General features: G+C 45.9%; 1 protein-coding gene across 4 annotated transcripts in view; it reads right to left on the bottom strand.

Moving 5' to 3' along the window:
• Positions 1–18,055, bottom strand: part of MYH11 (myosin heavy chain 11) — a 156,653-nt gene that overhangs the window by 102,828 nt on the left and 35,770 nt on the right. The window lies entirely within an intron of this gene.

The following is an 18,055-nucleotide window of genomic DNA, read 5'->3' on the forward strand; positions in this document are numbered from 1 at the left end:
CAATTCTCCTACCTGAGCTTCCTGAGTAGCTGGGACTACCGGCGCATGCCACCCCGCCCAGCTAATTTTTGCATTTTTTCTAGAGACAGGGTTTCACCATGTTGGCCAGGCAGGTCTCGAACTCCTGACCTCAGGTGATCTGCCCTCCTCAGCCTCCCAAAGTGCTAAAAATTAAAAGAGGGGTAAAGGACAGAAGAACCAGGTACCCAGCAATTAGAACCCAGGCAGAGAGAACCTCCTGGGACTGGCCCAGACAACCTCTACTACTATCTTAAGGAAAGATTTTGAGATGGACAGACAGATAGGTGATGTTGATCCCCTATTTCAGGGAGAGAGGCAGGCTTTCCTGGCAGCTTTGTGAACCTCAAGCCCAGAGCAGGAGAGATTTATAGGCTCAGATGCTCACACACTCCCCAGGAGAGGGAGCGGGCTCCAGGGGAAGGCCTGGGAGCTGCCAGCATGGCTCCAAGCTGGGGGCTGCGGGGAGACCTCTGGCCTGATGTTCCCATCGGAAACACACCGCCTCCAGGCATGGGAAGTTTGCAGGGCACTGCTTACAAGCGGAAGATTTCCATGTGGGTGCTGTTTGCCAACCCACATGGAAAACAGGGAACTCTTGAGATCCTGCAACTTTTTATCTGATTCCTTCCCCAAGCCTGAGCTTGTGTGGGACTCAAAAGCAGTGTTCTCTGTACAAAGCAGTTTCACCCCTTCCTGGTTTTGCACAGGCGATTTCTGCCCAGGGCACCCACCACCACTTCTCCGGCCTAATCCATTCTCTTTTTTTTCATGGAAGTGAAATTTACACTACATTAAATGAACCATTTTAGGCTGGGCATGGTGGCTCATGGCTGTAATCCCAGCACTTTGGGAGGCTGAGGCAGGTGGATCACCTGAGATCAGGAAGTCTCCTGAAGTCAGAAGTTCAAGACCAGCATGGTGAAACCCCGTCTGTACCAAAAATACAAAAATTAGCTGGGTACAGTGGTGTACAACTGTAACCCCAGCGACTCAGGAGGCTGAGGCAGGAGAATCTTGTGAACCAGGGAGGTGTAGGTTGCAGTGAGCCAAGATCACGCTACTGCACTCCAGCCTGGGTGACAGAAGGAGACTCTGTCTCAAAAAATAATAAAAAAATTAAAAAGTCAATAATTCGGGGGCATTTAGTACACTGACAATGTTACATAACTACCACCTCTATCTAGTTCTAAACTATTTTGTCACCCCCAAATGAAAACCTGTACCCATGAATCAGTCACACCCCTATAAACCCTGCCAGCCACCAATTTGCTTTCTCACTTACCTATTCTAGATATTCTTGCATAAATGGAATTATACCATGCGTGGCCTTGTGTGTCTGGCTTCCTTCACTTAGCACGTGGCTTGAGTTCATCCATGTTGTCGCAGGTCCCAGACTTCACGCCTATTTGTGGCTGAGTCACATCACATTGTATGGACAGACTGTACTTTGTTTATCCATTTGACAGGTGACGGACATTTGGGTCATCTCCACCTTGTGGCTATTCTGCATAGTGCTGCTATGAACGTTCCTGTACAGGTTTTAGGTTGAGCACCTTTTTGGTTCTTTGTGTATATACCCTGATCTGTATGTGAAACATCATCTTGGGAGTCAGCTCTTCCATGCTATCTTCTCTAACTCTGCACTTTTCTAGAGCTGAGCTGGGAACCTTTCCACTTTACCCTCTACCTGCAGGATGGCCGTGGACAGTGGTGCATGTTGTACACTGCATAACTCTATGCAGAAACTATTCACACTGGTCACTGTAGATGTGTGTATTTATTGTAATAATCTTTCAGCAGATGGAGGAAAGTGCCTTGAGAAAATGGTGCCTTTCTCTAATTCTATAAACGTGAGTGTCACAAGGCCTACTGGCTCCCATGGTCCAAAGGTTCTCTCCATTTTAGCAATTATCATCATGTGATTCTTACTTAACAAATGTCTCAGAACATTCTGGGGGGAAAAGGTACAGATTATATGGAATGGTAAAGGGCCATCTATCCATGATCTGGCCTGCAGAGTTTTTCTTTTCCATATTGGTAAAAATTATGCTACTTCCATTATCCATAATATGCAAAAAGTAGAAACAACCAAATGTCCATGAATGGGTAAATGGACGAATGAAAGGTGGTCTGCCCAGACAATGGGCTTCAGTATTCAGCCACGAAAAGCAAGGACTGTATGACCGGGTGCCATGGCTCATGCCTGGAATTCCAGCACTTTGGGAGGCCGAGGTGGGTGGATCGCTTGAGCCCAGGAGTCTGATACCAGCTTGGGCAACATGGCGAAACCCCATCTCTACAAAAAAAAGACAAACATTCCCGGGCATAGTGGCATGTGCTTGTGGTCCCAGCTACTCAGGAGGCTGAAGTGGGACCATGGTTTGAGCCTAGGAGGTGAAGGTTGTGGTAAGCCAAGACTGCCACTGTACTCCAGCTGGGATGATAGAGACAGACCCTGTCTTAAAAAAAAAAAAAAAAAAAGTACAAATCCATCATACAATGTGGATGAACTTCGACAACATTATACTAAGTCAAAGAAGCCAGGTGCCCAGGTGCAGTGGCTCACATCTGTAATCCCAGCACTTTGGGAAGCCCAGTCGGGTGGATCATGAGGTCAGGAGTTTGAGACCAGCCTGGCCAACATGGTGAAACCCTGTCTCCACTAAAAATACAAAAATTAGCCAGGTATGGTGGCAGGTACCTGTAGCCCCAGCTACTTGGGGAGACTGAGCGGGAAAATCACTTAAACTGGGGAGGCGGAGGCTGCAGTGAGCCAAGACCATGCCATTGCACACCAGCCTGGGAAACAGAGTGAGACTTCGACTCAAGCAAACAAACACACACACAAACAAAACGAAGTCAGCCACAGAAGGTCACATATGATTCCATTTCTATGAAATTTGCAGAACAGGCAAATCCACAGAGACAGAAGGTAGATTAGTGAATTCTTGGCTGCCAGGGGCTGCGGGTAGGAATATGGAGTGATAAAAAATGTACACAAGATTTCTTTGGGGGGTGATAGAAGTATAAACTCACATTACAGTGCTGGCTGCATAACCACGCAAACTGCTCGTAAATGTACACGGTTATGCAGCCAGCACTGCAGCATAATCTAGGTGTGAATTGCATCTTCAACATGAATTTCTTTAAATTATACCACATAAAGCTTTTTAAAATATGATGTTCATTTTATACCACCTCTGAATGGCTATAAATCTGACTTCTTCCCCTTCACGCAGGTCTATCTGATTTCCAATAATTACAGAATTGTTTGTTTTAAATGCTTTTCCCATGGACCCATGAGCTCCTGAAGGTCAAGGGCTGTGCCTGATCCCGGGTACAAGGAACAATGCCTGACACACAGTAGGTGTTCAGGAAATGCTTGTTGATTTCAATTGCTCTCCGGCTCAGAGAAGCAACTGAGGTAGAAGCAGTGGAAAATGCATATTTATGTGTTCACATATTCACTCAGCAAATGAGTCCTGACCCAGGTACTGAAACCACAAAAGTCAGTAAGATCTGCTTTTTTTCTTTCTTTCTTTTTAAGAGATGAGGTCTCACTGTGATGCCCAGGCTGGAGTGCAGTAGCACGATCATAGTTCACTGCAGCCTCAAACTCCTGGGCTCCTGTGATCCTCCCATCTCAGCCTCCTAAGCAGCTGGGACCACAGGTGCATATCACCATGCCTGGTCAATGTTTTCATTTTTCTGTAGAGACAGGGCCTTACTTACCATAGTGGCCAGGCTTGTCTCAAACTCCTGGACTCAAGTGATCCTCCCGTCTCGGCCTCCCAAGTAACTGAAATTACAGGCAGAAGCCAATGCACCTGGCTGCATGCCTTGCTTACCCTTGCTTTTGAGCAGCTCACGACAGACAGTGGGAGTCAGCTGGGCAAATAAATGGCTGTGAGATATGAGACTTATTTCTTACAGATTCGTAGCCATTCAGATGGGTGTGCACCCCAAGTGCTATTGACATGGAGTTTTTTGTTGTTGTTGTTGTTTTTACACTCCCTGAGCAAGACAGGAAAGCTTCACAGCAGAGGTGACCACTCAGTGTCATTAAGAAGGATGTGTAGAATCTCCCGGGAGAGGTAGCAGCAGAGCATCCCAAGCAGAGGGCCTGGGACAGAAGCTCCGAAGTGGGCAGGGACACAGTACCAAGCGTTCCTGGAGGCTGGCAGGGCTGGAGCTGTCAGGGCCTGCCTGGGGCTGAGCTTCCTAGCCCAGATGCCCAGGGCTCATGTCACCTCACACCCCAGCCTTAAACGTGCCTCTCTCCCCGCCTCCTCTCCAGACTCCCTGCCCAGCCTTGGATATGCAAGGCCCCAGGCATGTTTCCTGAGAAGATAAAGGGCTTCAGCCGTTCCTCCCCCACTTGCAGTCCTGAGGACTCCCAGGAGGTACCCAGTTCCCCACAGACCAGCTATTTCGGCCCAAGCCCAAACATAAGCTCATGGATTCTGGCTGGGGAGCCAGTGCAGTGCAGGCTGACCATAAAAGGAGAAAACACAGCCGGGACTGAGCGCAGACCCAGGCTCGCTGTGTCCATCCTCTCTGGCACCAGGCAGCTAAGGGACCCAGTGAGAGGTAGTCAATGCCCTGACTCTGCAGGGCCATCAATACCCCTGGCTGGTAAAGAAGAAAGGTCTCAGCCTCCACTCTGTGCAGAAAAGCGGCCCTCTACCTAATGCCCTGTGCAAAGGCGGATGCCAGAGTTTCCAGATTTGCTGTGACGTGACTGTGAACGTGGCCACCACATGGCCCTTGACAGTGGGTCCCCAGCAGATGACCGCTAATGCCTGTTGAACTCGTCTTGTCTATGCACCGTGTCCCCACACACTGCTCAAACTACCCTGATAGTAACTGGAGTAGGGACAGTCATCATTCTCATGGGACAAGTGGGGAAACTGAGGTACAAAGTCACAGCCCTGGCCGAGCTGGGAGCTGAACCCAGCTCCAGGGCCCATGCCCTGAGCCGCTCTGTAAGTGAGGGCTCCTCTCTTTTGCCAACCTTCATCTCCCCACTCTACTCCCCCGGCAGAGGTGGTTAGGATGAGATGCTGAGTAGGAAGAGATACTTTGAAGGCCTGTGCTGCAACCCAACAGGTAGTTTCCAAACCTGCAGGAAGCCCTGGTATTTTAAAAGCAGAACTGGGCTGGGCATAAGAGCTCATGCCTGTAAAACCAGTGCTTTGGGAGACTGAGGCAGGAGGACTGCTTGAGGGTTTGACACTCAAAGTGACACCTCCAGCTCTATGAAAAAATTTCTTTCTTTCTTTTTTTTTGAGATGCAGTTTTGATCTTGTTGCCCAGGCTGGAGTGCAGTGGCACAATCCTGGCTCACCACAACCTCCACCCCCTGGCTTCAGGTGATTCTTCTGCCTCAGCCTCCTGAATAGCTGGGATTACAGGCATGTACCACCACACCTGGCTAATTTTGTATTTTTAATAGAGACTAGGTTTCTCCATGTTGGTCAGGCTTATCTCAAACTCTCGACCTCAGGTGATCCACCCAGCTCAGCATCCCTAAGTGCTGGGATTATAGGCATAAACCACCACCCCCAGCCTGAAAAAATGTATTTGAATTAGCTGGGCACAGAGGTGTGTGCCTGTAGTCCCAGCTATTTAGAAGGCTGAAGCAGGAAAACTGCTTGAGCCCAGGAGTTTGAGGTTACAGGGAACCATTATTGTGCCACTGCAATCTAACTTGGGTGACAGAGTGAAACCTTGTCTCTAAAAAAATCTAATAAATAAAAAAGTAAGGCTGAGCCCAGTGGCTCATGCCTGTAATCTCAGTCATTTGGGAGGCTGAAGTGGGCAGATCACAAGGTCAGGAGATAGAGACCAGCCTGACCAACATGACGAAATCCTGTCTCTACTAAAAATACAAAAAATTAGCTGGGCATGGTGGCGTGTGCCTGTATTCCCAGCTACTCAGGAGGCTGAGGCAGGAAAATCGCTTGAATCCGGGAGGCGGAGATTCCAGTGAGCCAAGATTGTGCCACTGCACTCCAGCCCAGGCGACAGTGTGAGACTCTGTCTCAAAAAAAAAAAAAACCAAAAAAAACCCAAAAAACCCATAAAACTGGCCAGTGAAGGGGTGTGGGCAGGGAAACCAGTGCTCTCCCTCTTGGGCCTCCACTCCTACCTCCTACATTCTCCCCCTTCTCTCTACTCCAGCCCCAGCAGTCTTGTAGAACCTGGATCAAGTTTCTTAGTCAAGCTCACATGTCACCTTCCAAGGAGGCCTCCTCTGTCCTCCCAAGGCCCCCAGGCGTACACTTCCCCTCTCCCTGGACCTCTTCTTAGCAGCTAGTTGTAGGATGATTCAATTCATATTTACACATACACACACTAGGCTGTGTCTGGCAACATAGGACCTACTCTGTGGCACATAGTAGGTCTTCAATCAATACTGTTAGATGACCGCATGTGGTGGATCACATCTATAATTCCAGCACTTGGGAGGCCAAGGCAGGAGGATTGCTTGAGGCCAAGAGTTCAAGGCCAGCACGGGCAACATAATGAGACCATGTCTCTAAAAAAAATTAAAAAATTAGCCAGGTGTGGGCTAGGTACAGTGGCTCATGCCTGTAAACCCAGCACTTTGGGAGGCCGAGGCAGGTGGACCATGAGGTCAGGAGTTCAAGCCCAACCTGGCCAACACAGTGAAACCCCACCTCTACTAAAAACACAAAAATTAGCTGGGCATGGTGGCTGCACCTGTAGTCCCAGCTAATCAGGAGGCTGAGGCAGGAGAATCGCTTGAACCCAGGAGACATATGTTACAGTGAGCCAAGATCGTGCCATTGCACTCCAGCCTGGGCCACAGAGCGAGACTCCATCTCAAAAAAAAAAAAAAGAAAGAAAGAAAGAAAATTAGCCAGGCATGATGATGTGTGTCTGTACTCCCAGCTACTTGGGAGGCTGAGAGGGGAAGATTGCTTGAGCCCAGGAGTTGGAGGCTGGAGTCAGCTATGAGTGCACCACTGCACTCCAGCCTGGGCAACAGAGCAAGGGTGTCTCATGAAAAAAATACTACTGGATGAACAAGGGAATGGGGAGCAAGACTCCCCAGAGGCTGGGAGGACAGTGAGGGAGGTACCTGACACATGCAATTTAATAAGGAAGGTGCTGGCCAGGCACTGTGGCTTATGCCTGTGATCCCAGCACTTTGGGAGGCCGAGGTGGGTGAATTGCTTAAGATCAGGAGTTCAAGACCAGCCTGGACAACATAACAAAACTTTACCTCTACAAAAAATACAAAAATGAGCCAGTTGTGGTGGTGCATGCCTATAACCCAGCTACTCTGGAGGCTGAGGTGGGGGGATCACCTGAGCCTGGAGGGGCTGAGGCTCTGGTGAACTGAGATCACACCCTACACTCCAGTTTGAGCAACAGGGTGAGACTCTGTCTCAAAACAAAACAAAACAAAACAAAGCAAACAAGGAAGTTGCTCCCAAGTATCGGTTGGGGCTTTTCGAATTCACTCCCTTAAGTATGTGCCTTATGCAATTTAATATTTACTTTTTTTTTTTGAGATGGAGTCTCACTCTGTCGCCCAGGCTGGAGTGCAGTGGCGTGATCTCGGTTCACTGCAATCTCCACCTCCCAGGTTCAAGGGATTCTCCTGCCTTGTTCTCCCTAGTAGCTGGGATTACAGGCATGCACCACCACACCCAGCTAATTTTTGTATTTTTAGTAGAGACGGGGTTTCATCATGTTGGCCAGCGTGGTCTCAGTCTCCTGACCTCATGATCTGCTTGCCTCAGCCTCCCAAAGTGCTGGGATTATAGATGTGAACCACTGCGCCCAGCCAATATTTACTTTTTTTTTTTTTTTTTTTAATATTTCTCCTTTGCTCTTTCCCGTCCCTGTAATGTACCCTGGGTACCAAAAAAGTGAACTTTTTGTAGTAAGTCAGAACACCAAACAGCTACTCCTAATACCTCTGTAAAGACTGAGCCAGACCCACAGAGCCACTGTCCCTGTCATTTCCAAACAGGCCAGATACAAAGCTGACAGCCACTGCAAAATCCACAAGAGACAAAGAAGCATGTGGCTGTTCCCCTCCCTGGAATGTGTCTGTAGCAGCACTGCCTCTGCAGGGAAACAGCTGGGAATGACTTCTTGGCTCCACCTCTTAGCCACGTCACCTCTGCCCCCAGGGCCTGTTTCCGTACCAGGGAAAGCGATAAATATCCAGACCTTTCAAGGTTGCGAAGATCACTGAATGAGACTGGATTCAAAAAAGATTAAAATTACCCATGGTACATTTAAGAGCTTAATTGCAATTAATATAATCTTAATCATCACCATTATCTAAAATAGTGACCTAGGGAAGAGGTTATAGACAGCAGTGATTCTGAACCGGGAGGACAGGATATTGGACCAAGTTCAAGCCCTTTCTGATTACCAGGTGTTACGGGCTCAATGTTCATGTCTCCCCAAAAATTCTTATGTTGACATCCTCACTCCCCAGGTGATGACATTAGGAGGTGGGCCTTTGGGAGGTGATGAGGTCATGAGGGACCCATTCTCATGAACAGGATTAGTATCCTTCTAAAAGACCCAGAGAGCTAACAGGTCCCTTCCACGTGAGACACAGAGAGAAGGCAACATTAGGCTCTCACCAGACACCAAGCTTGATCTTGGACTTCCCAGCCTCCAGAACCACAAGAAACAAATATCTGTTGAAAAGCCACCCAGTCTATGATATATTGATATAGCCCCTGAACAGACTAAGACACAAGGCCTGTGCTAGTCCCTTAGCTTTCTAGGGGTCTCAGTTTCTTCTTCTATTATATGGGGACAAGAGTACTACACTGTCCACAACACGCTGCCTTGGAGAGAAGAGAAAGATTCTGAGGGCAGTGGAGCTGAGTCCCCAGGTTTGACTCAGTTCTGGGGCCAGGTCATTCAGTGGGCTGTGTTTTCCCCATCTATCAAATGTGGAGGCTGCAACTCACCCTGTGTGGTGCTGGCGGGGACCAAGTAATATGGGATTTATAGAGCAGTGAGCCCAGGACATATCACAGGGGCCCCGTGGACATAAGCGCCCTTCCTCGCTCTGCCTCTATTGGGCAGCAGCCTCAGGGGAGGTGGGTAAGCAGGAACTAGCCCCCAGGGGGCTGCCAATCACAGGCAGAAAGAAACAGCTGAGTGTGGGAACTTGCAAAGTAGAGAAAGTCGTTGGGATCACTCTACCCGCAGAGTTGTCTTAAGCTTAGAGAGGACTCAGCCAAGAGCCCCAGGCTGATAAAGGCTGGCTGTGTTTCTTTTTCTAATCCCCTGAGAGTGGCCATTTGTTGCTAATGAGGTGAGGATAAAACATGACTTGACTATCTTGCACAGGGTGAGTGAGTGCAGATGCTCAGAATGGAATCTTATCTGCCTTTCCTGCCCCTCCCACAGCCCAGGGACCTATGGAGGGGCTCTAAGTGGTTCTTGTCTGGAGGGCTTTAGTGGCACTTTTCTCCTACTCATCACATTCATTTATTGAACTCAGTTCCAGCCTCCTATGCTTTGAGATGTCAACACTCTTGAGATGTAAGAAGACAGACGCTCTGTGGTAGACAGCCTCCCATGGGGGCCAAGGGAGTCCCCTGTGGCTGCTCAGTGGGACTGACCAGCCGGGCTCCGGCTTTGGAGTCAGGATAATGCAAGTGTATATTTGGCTCTGACGCTTACCAAACCTTTGGCCAATTCTCCATTGCTCTGAGTCTGTTTTCCCTGCTGTAAAAGAGGGCTAAGAAAAGCTTCTGCCCTAGCGTCAGATCTCTCAACAAGCCTTGCAAGCCCACATGCTGAGGACGTACCCACACAGGCACATATGCTGAGGAAGAATTCCATAGTTGCCATTTCATCAACACCACCAAGGTAAACATTATGGGAAAAATAACAACTTTAGGCTGAGCGTGGTGGCTCACGCCCATGATCCCAGCACTTTGGGAGGCCAAGGCAGGAAGATCACTTGAGGCCAGGAGTAAGAGAACAGCCTGGGCAATACTGTGAGACCCTATCTTTTTTTTAAAAAAAATTATTTTTTGACTGGGCACTGTGGCTCACGCTTGTAATCCCCTAATGGGGTGACCCAGCTCTTTCTTATAGCCAAGCACATGAGCAAGCCCATCCTAAAAACACCGAGCTTCCATCAACTCTTTGGTATCCCATGCACTAAAGCATCCCAGATGAATGGATAGCCAAGAATCCCAAGACATTTGAAGAAATCACCAATATGACACACAGAAAAAACAAATACATAGGAAAATATGTATCTTGGAGAAAAGTGACTATGCATGAAATATCCTTTGAGAATCAGGATATGCATCCACAGAAAAACAATGTCATATGAAAGAAACATTTAGAAAACAAAATAGATTTTTTGGAATTCAATAAAATATATACCAGACATTTAAAATACAATGGAAGGGTTACTCATACAATAGAATTAAAAACATTAAGGTGATTAAAACAACAAGAGAAAGAGATTAAAATTATAGGATCCATCTAGGAGTTTCATTATGGAAATAAAAAGACTTCTAGGAAAAAGAAACAGAGAACACAGGGAGAAAGAAAGCATCAAAGAAATAAATTGCAAAAATTTCCCAAAATTTATGGACACAAGTTTATAGATTAATTGGGCCACTAAGTGTTCAGCATAATGCATAAAAATGGACTCATATCAAGTCCCATCTTCATGCACAGGGGGATAAAGAGAGTCTAAAAGCTTCTAGAGAAGGAGGAAAAACAAAAACTGGTCATGTAGAAGGATCAAGAATATTCTCAGCCAGGAAGGTAAATATAATTCTCTCTCTCTCTCTCTCTCTCTCTCTTTCTCTCTCTCTCTCTCTCTCTCTCACACACACACACACACACACACACACACACACGAATCAGAATGAGTTTCATCTTCTCAAAACTGAAACTGAAGCTGGAAGGAGGCAACAAAGCAATGCCTTAAAAAGCTCAGGCAAGAGAGTTATTTATAACTTTTTGAAAACAACTTTCTTGCCTTAAATCTTACACCCAGCTAAACATCATTTAAGTGTTAGAGAAGCATCAAGCCTCTCAAATATGCAAGATTTCAATGTCTCAAGATCACATACATTCTTTCTTGAGAAACTACTTGGAAAAGTGCTCAATTTAAGCAGGAGAGTAAGGCAAGAAAGAGGAAGACATGAAAACTGAGAAACAAGGAATCCACTATGAAAGCATCACAGGGAATTTCAAGGATGGTGAAAATGATCCTATATGATGCTACTAGCTATAGAGAAGGCCAGAGTAGATCAGAAGGCCATAGTGGAGATCACCTTCAAGGAGACAATATCAGTATGATCCCCAATACATGTCTGGACATATGAAAAGGAGATGAACACATTTAGAAGGAGGATTTGGGGCAGAATTGGTGGTTAAGTACATAGAAAACAAGGTTGGGGGTGGGGAAGGCAATTGCTAACTCCAAAAAAAAAAAAAAAAGAAGAAAGAAAAGTAGCCACAAAGCAGTGCAAAGCTCAGGTTTGAATAATATCTACATAATCATAATAATGTAAACTCTAGATAGCATGTACATAGTCATAATGGAAACTCTGAACACTGAGTTTGTCAAAATTAAGATAAAAGTATATATAGACTCTACGAGATGAGGCGTGTGTGCTGGGATGAGGAAGTAGGTTGATGAGTTAAATTTCATCTTTCCTGGAGAAAAGGCAAGAGATGATACCTAAAATTGAAAGCAAAGTTAAGATTGCAGCAGTATGATCAAGTTCTTTTAGAGATATGGTGGTAAATTAAAAAAAAAATCAAAGGAGTTGAGAATTAGCAGAGGATGGCTATTTTTCTTGACAAGTCTTCAAAAGTCACTTGACTCTAAGCCACCTGAATGAATACTTTTTTTTTTCTTTTTTTTGAGACAGAGTTTCGCTCTTGTTACCCAGACTGGAGTGCAATGGCGCGATCTCGGCTCACCGCAACCTCCGCCTCCTGGGTTCAGGCAATTCTCCTGCCTCAGCCTCCTGAGTAGCTGGGATTACAGGCACGCGCCACCATGCCCAGCTAATTTTTTGTATTTTTTAGTAGAGACGGGGTTTCCCCATGTTGACCAGGATGGTCTCCATCTGTTGACCTCGTGATCCACCCGCCTCGGCCTCCCAAAGTGCTGGGATTACAGGCTTGAGCCACCGCGCCCGGCCATGAATACTTTTAATAAAAATTTAAAAGAATATTTTAGAAAAGGAAACAAGAAATTCCTACATGCACTGATTTGTATCACTGTCTGGCAAAATGTAGACTTGTATATATATGGAATGCTAGTATTTGTAGGGAAACCTTAGGGAAGAAAATAGATACCTATTTGCTTATACTTGCAAAATTATCTCTAGAAGAAAACCTCATACACTAGAAACCGTAATTGTCTCTTGGGACGGAAGCTAGGGGTGTAATGCACAAGGTTGAAGGGAGAAGTTCAGTTTTTGAATTTGGATGTATTATCTTTCTAAAAACAAACCACAGCCAGGCGCGGTGGCTCATGCCTGTAATCTCAGCACTTTGGGAAGCCGAGGTGGGCTGATCACCTGAGATGAAGAATTTGAAACCAACCTGGCCAACATGGCGAAACCCCCTCTCTACTAAAAATACAAAAAATTAGCCAGGTGTGGTGGTGTGCACCTGTGATCCCAGCTACTCAGGAGGCCGAGGCAGGAGACTCACTTGAACCCAGGAGACAGAGGTTACAGTGAGCCAAGATTGCGCCACTGCACTCCAGCCTGGGCACAGAGTGTCAGTCTCAAAAACTACCAGAACGGAAACAACAAACAAGTAAATCCAAAAAAATGGGGAAATTTTAAAAATAAATGATATAATTTATACATACACAGATATAAGATACATCTTTTAAATATTGGCTTCTCCTCCCCCTACCCTCAAGGGCTTGGCTTCCGTTGGGGAGGGTGCCATGTTGTAAAGTATTTCTTAGAAAGTCCCTCCCGTATTCCCAACTCCTGTAAGGCAGCAAGGGCTCAGCTCTGGCTCTGAGCTCCCTGCCACAGTATACTAGTCAAACCCTCTAAATTAGCTCCTCCCACACTCATCATACCCATTCTCACTTCCACATTTATGCTTTTATTATTGTTGGCTAGAAAACCATCCCTGTTGCCTTCCTCTCATCTTAGCAAACTATTCTTCAAGGCGTATAAAGCCCACCTCTCCCAAATCACCCACCCCATCCATTCTTTCCCCGGTAGGTTCTTTTCTATAAACAACTCTGATCATTCATTAATTCAGCATATATTAACAAAATGAGTAGCTACTACATGCCAGGCACCAGAAAATGTGCTGGAGACACAAGGCGGAACATGCAGAGAAGGATGGAGTTTATGGGTCCTCGGGAACTTACTGTCCATGTGACATAATTGAAATGCGTCAACCTATATTCAGTGCACATGTTACCCATCCCTCTTCAATCCCCCCTTTTCACATCCCATCTCGTTTCGTGAAGAACTCAAGGAAGAAGCCACGTGTGCTAGCTTTCCCTCTCCAGCTTGATGGTAAGCTCAAGGTGTATCCTCGCCTAGTGACTTAACAGCATCAGATAGCACCATTTATCGATGGAGTCAACACACTGGGCCTACATGTTCCTTCACAAAAACCAGTTTCCTCCTTGGGACTTGGGGAAACAAGCAGATGAACAGAATTCTTCCCAAGCTTAAATTTTTCTCCATGTTTTTTGAGATTCTTTTTATTTTTAGAGTCCATAATCAATGATTTGCCAGAAACTCCATCTATTTTACTCATGCCAAAATAGATGACTGCATAGCAGCTATTGCTTAACATTTAAATTAACTAAAGAGTTTATCTTATGGATGGGTGTGCTCACGTTTGTCATCTTTTCTTTCCTTTCTTTCTTTTTTTTTTTTTTGTTGTTGTTGTTGAGACGGGGTCTTACTCTGTTGCCAAGGCTGGAGTACCACAGCATGATCATAGCACACTGCATTCTCGAAGTCCTGAGCTCAAGTGATCCACCTGCCTCAGCCTTCAGGGTAGCTAGGACTACAGACTCACACCACCGTGGCCAGCTAATTATCTTTTTATAGAGACAAGATCTATGTTGCCCAGGCTGGTCTCAGTCTCCTGGCCTCAAGTGATCCTCCTGCCTTGGCCTCCTAAAATGCTAGGATTGGAGAAACGCCACTAAGCTCAGTCATGATTGTCATTTCCTATTGGAGCTTACTATGTGTCAAATGAACATTTCTCAGTAGTTTTAGAGAGCTAACTATGCCATTTTGTGTTAAAACCTAGAGTCTATGAGGAATGAAATTTATGAACACGGGGTGTCCTTGTCGATTACAACATTGCCCCACAGGTAAGAGGTGGTCTAGGGCAGGCCTCCCAAACCACTGGACCACCTACTGGTACTGCACAGCAGGAGGTGAGTAGTGGTCTTCATCTGTAACTACAGCCACTCCCCATCACTAAATTACCATCTGAGCTCTGCCTCCTATCAGATCATAGGTGGCATCAGATTCTTAACGGACCTCGAACACTGTCATGAACTATGCATGTGAGGGATCTAGGTTGCGCTGCTTCTTATGAGAATCTAATGCCTGATGATCTGTCACTGTCTCCCATCACCCCCAGTTGCAGAAAACAAGCTCAGAGTTCCCACTGATTCTACATTATGGTGAGTTGTATCAATATTTCATTATATATCACAATGTAATAATATAAATAAAGTGCACCATAAATGCAATATGCTTGAATCATCCCCAAACTCTCTCTCCCCTGTGGTCCATGGAAAAATGGTCTTCCATGAAACTGGTCCCTGGTGCCAAAAAGGTTGGAGACTGCTGGTCTAGGAAAGCAAAAGTCCCCATGACACAAAAATGTTCTTTAATGACTACATGAGCAATGAAACTCCACTGAAGCCTCCTTCTCTGCCACCTACGATTCAATGGCTTCACCTTGCCAATTATTGGGCGTCAACATCTACCATCATGCTACGAACACAAAACGAAGTGGCAGCTCTGTGATATTTTAAGGTGCAGTGATTGGCAAAGTCAGTGGCCTTAGAAAGGCCATAAAAAAAAATTCAGGGGCCTGGTGAGGTGGCTCACGCCTGTAATCCCAGCACTTTGGGAGGCTGAGGCAGGTGGATCACCTGATGCCAGGAGTTCAAGACCAGCCTGACCAACATGTTGAAACCCCATCTCTACTAAAAATACAAAATTAGCCAAGCATGGTGGCACATGCCTGTAATCCAAGCTACTTGGGAGGCTGAGGCAGGAGAATCACTTGACCCCAGAAGGCAGTGGTTGCAGTGAGCCAAGATCGCACAATTGCACTCCAACCTGGGCAACACTAGTGAAACTCCGTCAAAAAAAAAAAAAAAAAAAGATTCAGGGCGATTCACAGCTAAATGAACACCAAGACCACTGTGGTGTGAATCGCCCTGAATCTGTACTAAACACCAAAGAAGTAAAAGAAGCCCTTAGGAAAACTGGTGAGCCATTAAATAAATCTGTAAGCATGACTTAGCTCGGGCTGCGGAAGTCAAGCGTGACATGAAGAATGTCATTTTCTCTCTCACGTGATTTTGTCCCTCACCCCAAACCACACCCACTCTTAATTCATTTTATAATGAATCTACTAATTAGCACCTACTTGTATTAAGAAATTCTTGTTACATGTAAGATGAAATGAACCTATTTTTATAATTTGCAATGTTGTTTTTTTCTTTTCTTTTTTTTTCTTTTGAGACAAGGTCTGGCTCTATCATCCAGGCTGGAGTGCAGTGGCATGATCTCCGCTCACTGCAACCTCCAGTTCAAGTGATCCTCCCACCTCAGCTTCCTGAGAAGCATGACTACAGGCATGCGCTATCATGCCCAGCTTATTTTTGAATTTTTTGCAGAGACAGGGTTTCACCATATTGCCCAGGCTGGTCTCGAACTCGTAACCTCAAGCAATCCACCCATCTGGGCTTCCCAAAGTGCTGGGATTACATGCGTGAGCCACCGTGCCCAGCCTGCAATGTCACTTTTCAAGCTGTTAAACCTTTTGCCCACTCTCTTTCCCTCCTCCACACACATACTAATCTACAGTAAAACTTTGGTCCCTGTTTTAAAGGATCTTTTTCTGGAAACAATTATCTTCAGATAGCAAAGATTTCCTTCATTTCATGCCATTCAGCTTAATTGTGTATGAAAGGTCATATAGCAAGATGTTAATGGCAATGAGTTTTAAATGACAGAATTATAGGTGCCATCAAGTTCTCTTTTGCTTAAATACGTGTTTAAGTTTTTCTAGAATAAACACACAATATTAAAGACTTTTTAAAGTTACAAATATATTTTCTCAGAGCACTGTAGAAATGCTTACCCATCTGTTGCTCCCCTCCTTCTCCTTGACTAACAGAATTTTATTTCATTTTGTTATTTAGATTAAAATGTGCTTAGTGGGACCTCCCTCAGCTCCAGAAAAGAACCAGGAATTGCCAGGTGCGGTGGTTCACACCTGTAATCCCAATACTTTGGGAGGCCAAGGCAGGTGGATCACTTGAGGTCAGGAGTTCAAGACCAGGCTGGCCAACATGACCAAATGCACTCTCTACTAAAAATACAAAAAATGAGCCAGGTGTGATGGCATACACCTGTAATCCCAGCTACCTAGGAGGCTGAGGTGGGAGAATCGCTTGAACCCAGGAGGCAGAGGTTACAGTGAGCTGAGATCATGCCACTGTACCTCCAGCCTGGGCGACAGAGTGGGGGAAAAAAAACCAAAAAACCCAAAAAAATCCAAAACCTATAAAACGAAACGATACAAAACAGGAAAGATTCAAATAAATCATAAACATCCCAATCCCCTTTACTAGTGACTGCTTCAGGGATTAGCATATCACCAAGTTCCTCCCTAATTAAAAAAAAAAAAGAGAGAGACACAGGAAAAGAATTTAACCCTCCATTTCCTTCCTGCTTTTGGATATTACCACATGAGAATGTGATATCCGGAACTTTGTGACCTTGAGGAAGAAGCTGAGAAAAATCCCAAGGAAGTCAACCTGAAATCAGTCCCTAGGCTTCCTGTTATGAGAGGTAATCAACTCCTATTGGTTGGCCGGGCGAGGTGGCTCACACCTGTAATCCCAGCATTTTGGGAGGCTGAGGTGGGTGGATCATGAAGTCCGGAGTTTAAGACCAGGCTGGCCAACATGGTGAAACCCTATCTCGACTAAATATACAAAAATTAGCCAGGTGTGGTGGTGCACCTGTAATCCCAGCTTTCAGGAGACTGAGGCAGGAGAATTGCTTGAACCCGAGAGGTGGTTGTTGCAGTGAGCAGAGACTGCACCACTGCACTCCAGCCTGGGTGACAGAGCAAGACTCCATCTTGAAAAAATAAAATAAAAATAAACTGCTATTGGTTAAGCCACTTTAATTGCTTATGTTACTTGTAACCCAAAGTACCCCAAATGATAGGAACACTGAGCTCTGTGAGGCTCAGCTTCCCAAAGACATACACGAACCACTTTGCAAATACACTCCCATCAAGGGAGACCACAAAGAGAGTGTATGTGTCTGCGTTTAATACAAAGACAGATGCCTAACCCCAGGAGTCATCAATTTCCCACCTGAGATTGTGTCTTCATGATTCTCCTTGCAAGGCTCCACCTGCTGGTCTTTGGAGGTAATGGCAGCCCCTGCCTAGTGCGGGGGCAGTTCTGGCCCTACCTGTGGAGTCTGGCTAACTCTGTCAGTAACTCCGGGTACTTACACCCCACCTCTACCTTGGGGGTGGTGGAGTGGCATCTCTCGGGCACACCTGGATTCCTGCCTCAAGAACTTTCAAAAATGGGCTCCTCTCAATTCCCAACTCAGATCCCTGGGTTCTCATCTGTTGGCTCCCTTTTCGAGGGGGTGTGAGTTTTCGGGTTCTTTGTAGTCTGCCTGACCTAGTACATGTCCTTGTATTAACTGCCTGTTTGACTTGTGGATGGCTATTCCAGGGGCTGCAAACTGAGAAGGCCTGAGTGCAGTGG

Source organism: Callithrix jacchus, chromosome 12, assembly GCF_049354715.1.
Source record: "Callithrix jacchus isolate 240 chromosome 12, calJac240_pri, whole genome shotgun sequence".
Taxonomy (NCBI): domain Eukaryota; kingdom Metazoa; phylum Chordata; class Mammalia; order Primates; family Cebidae; genus Callithrix; species Callithrix jacchus.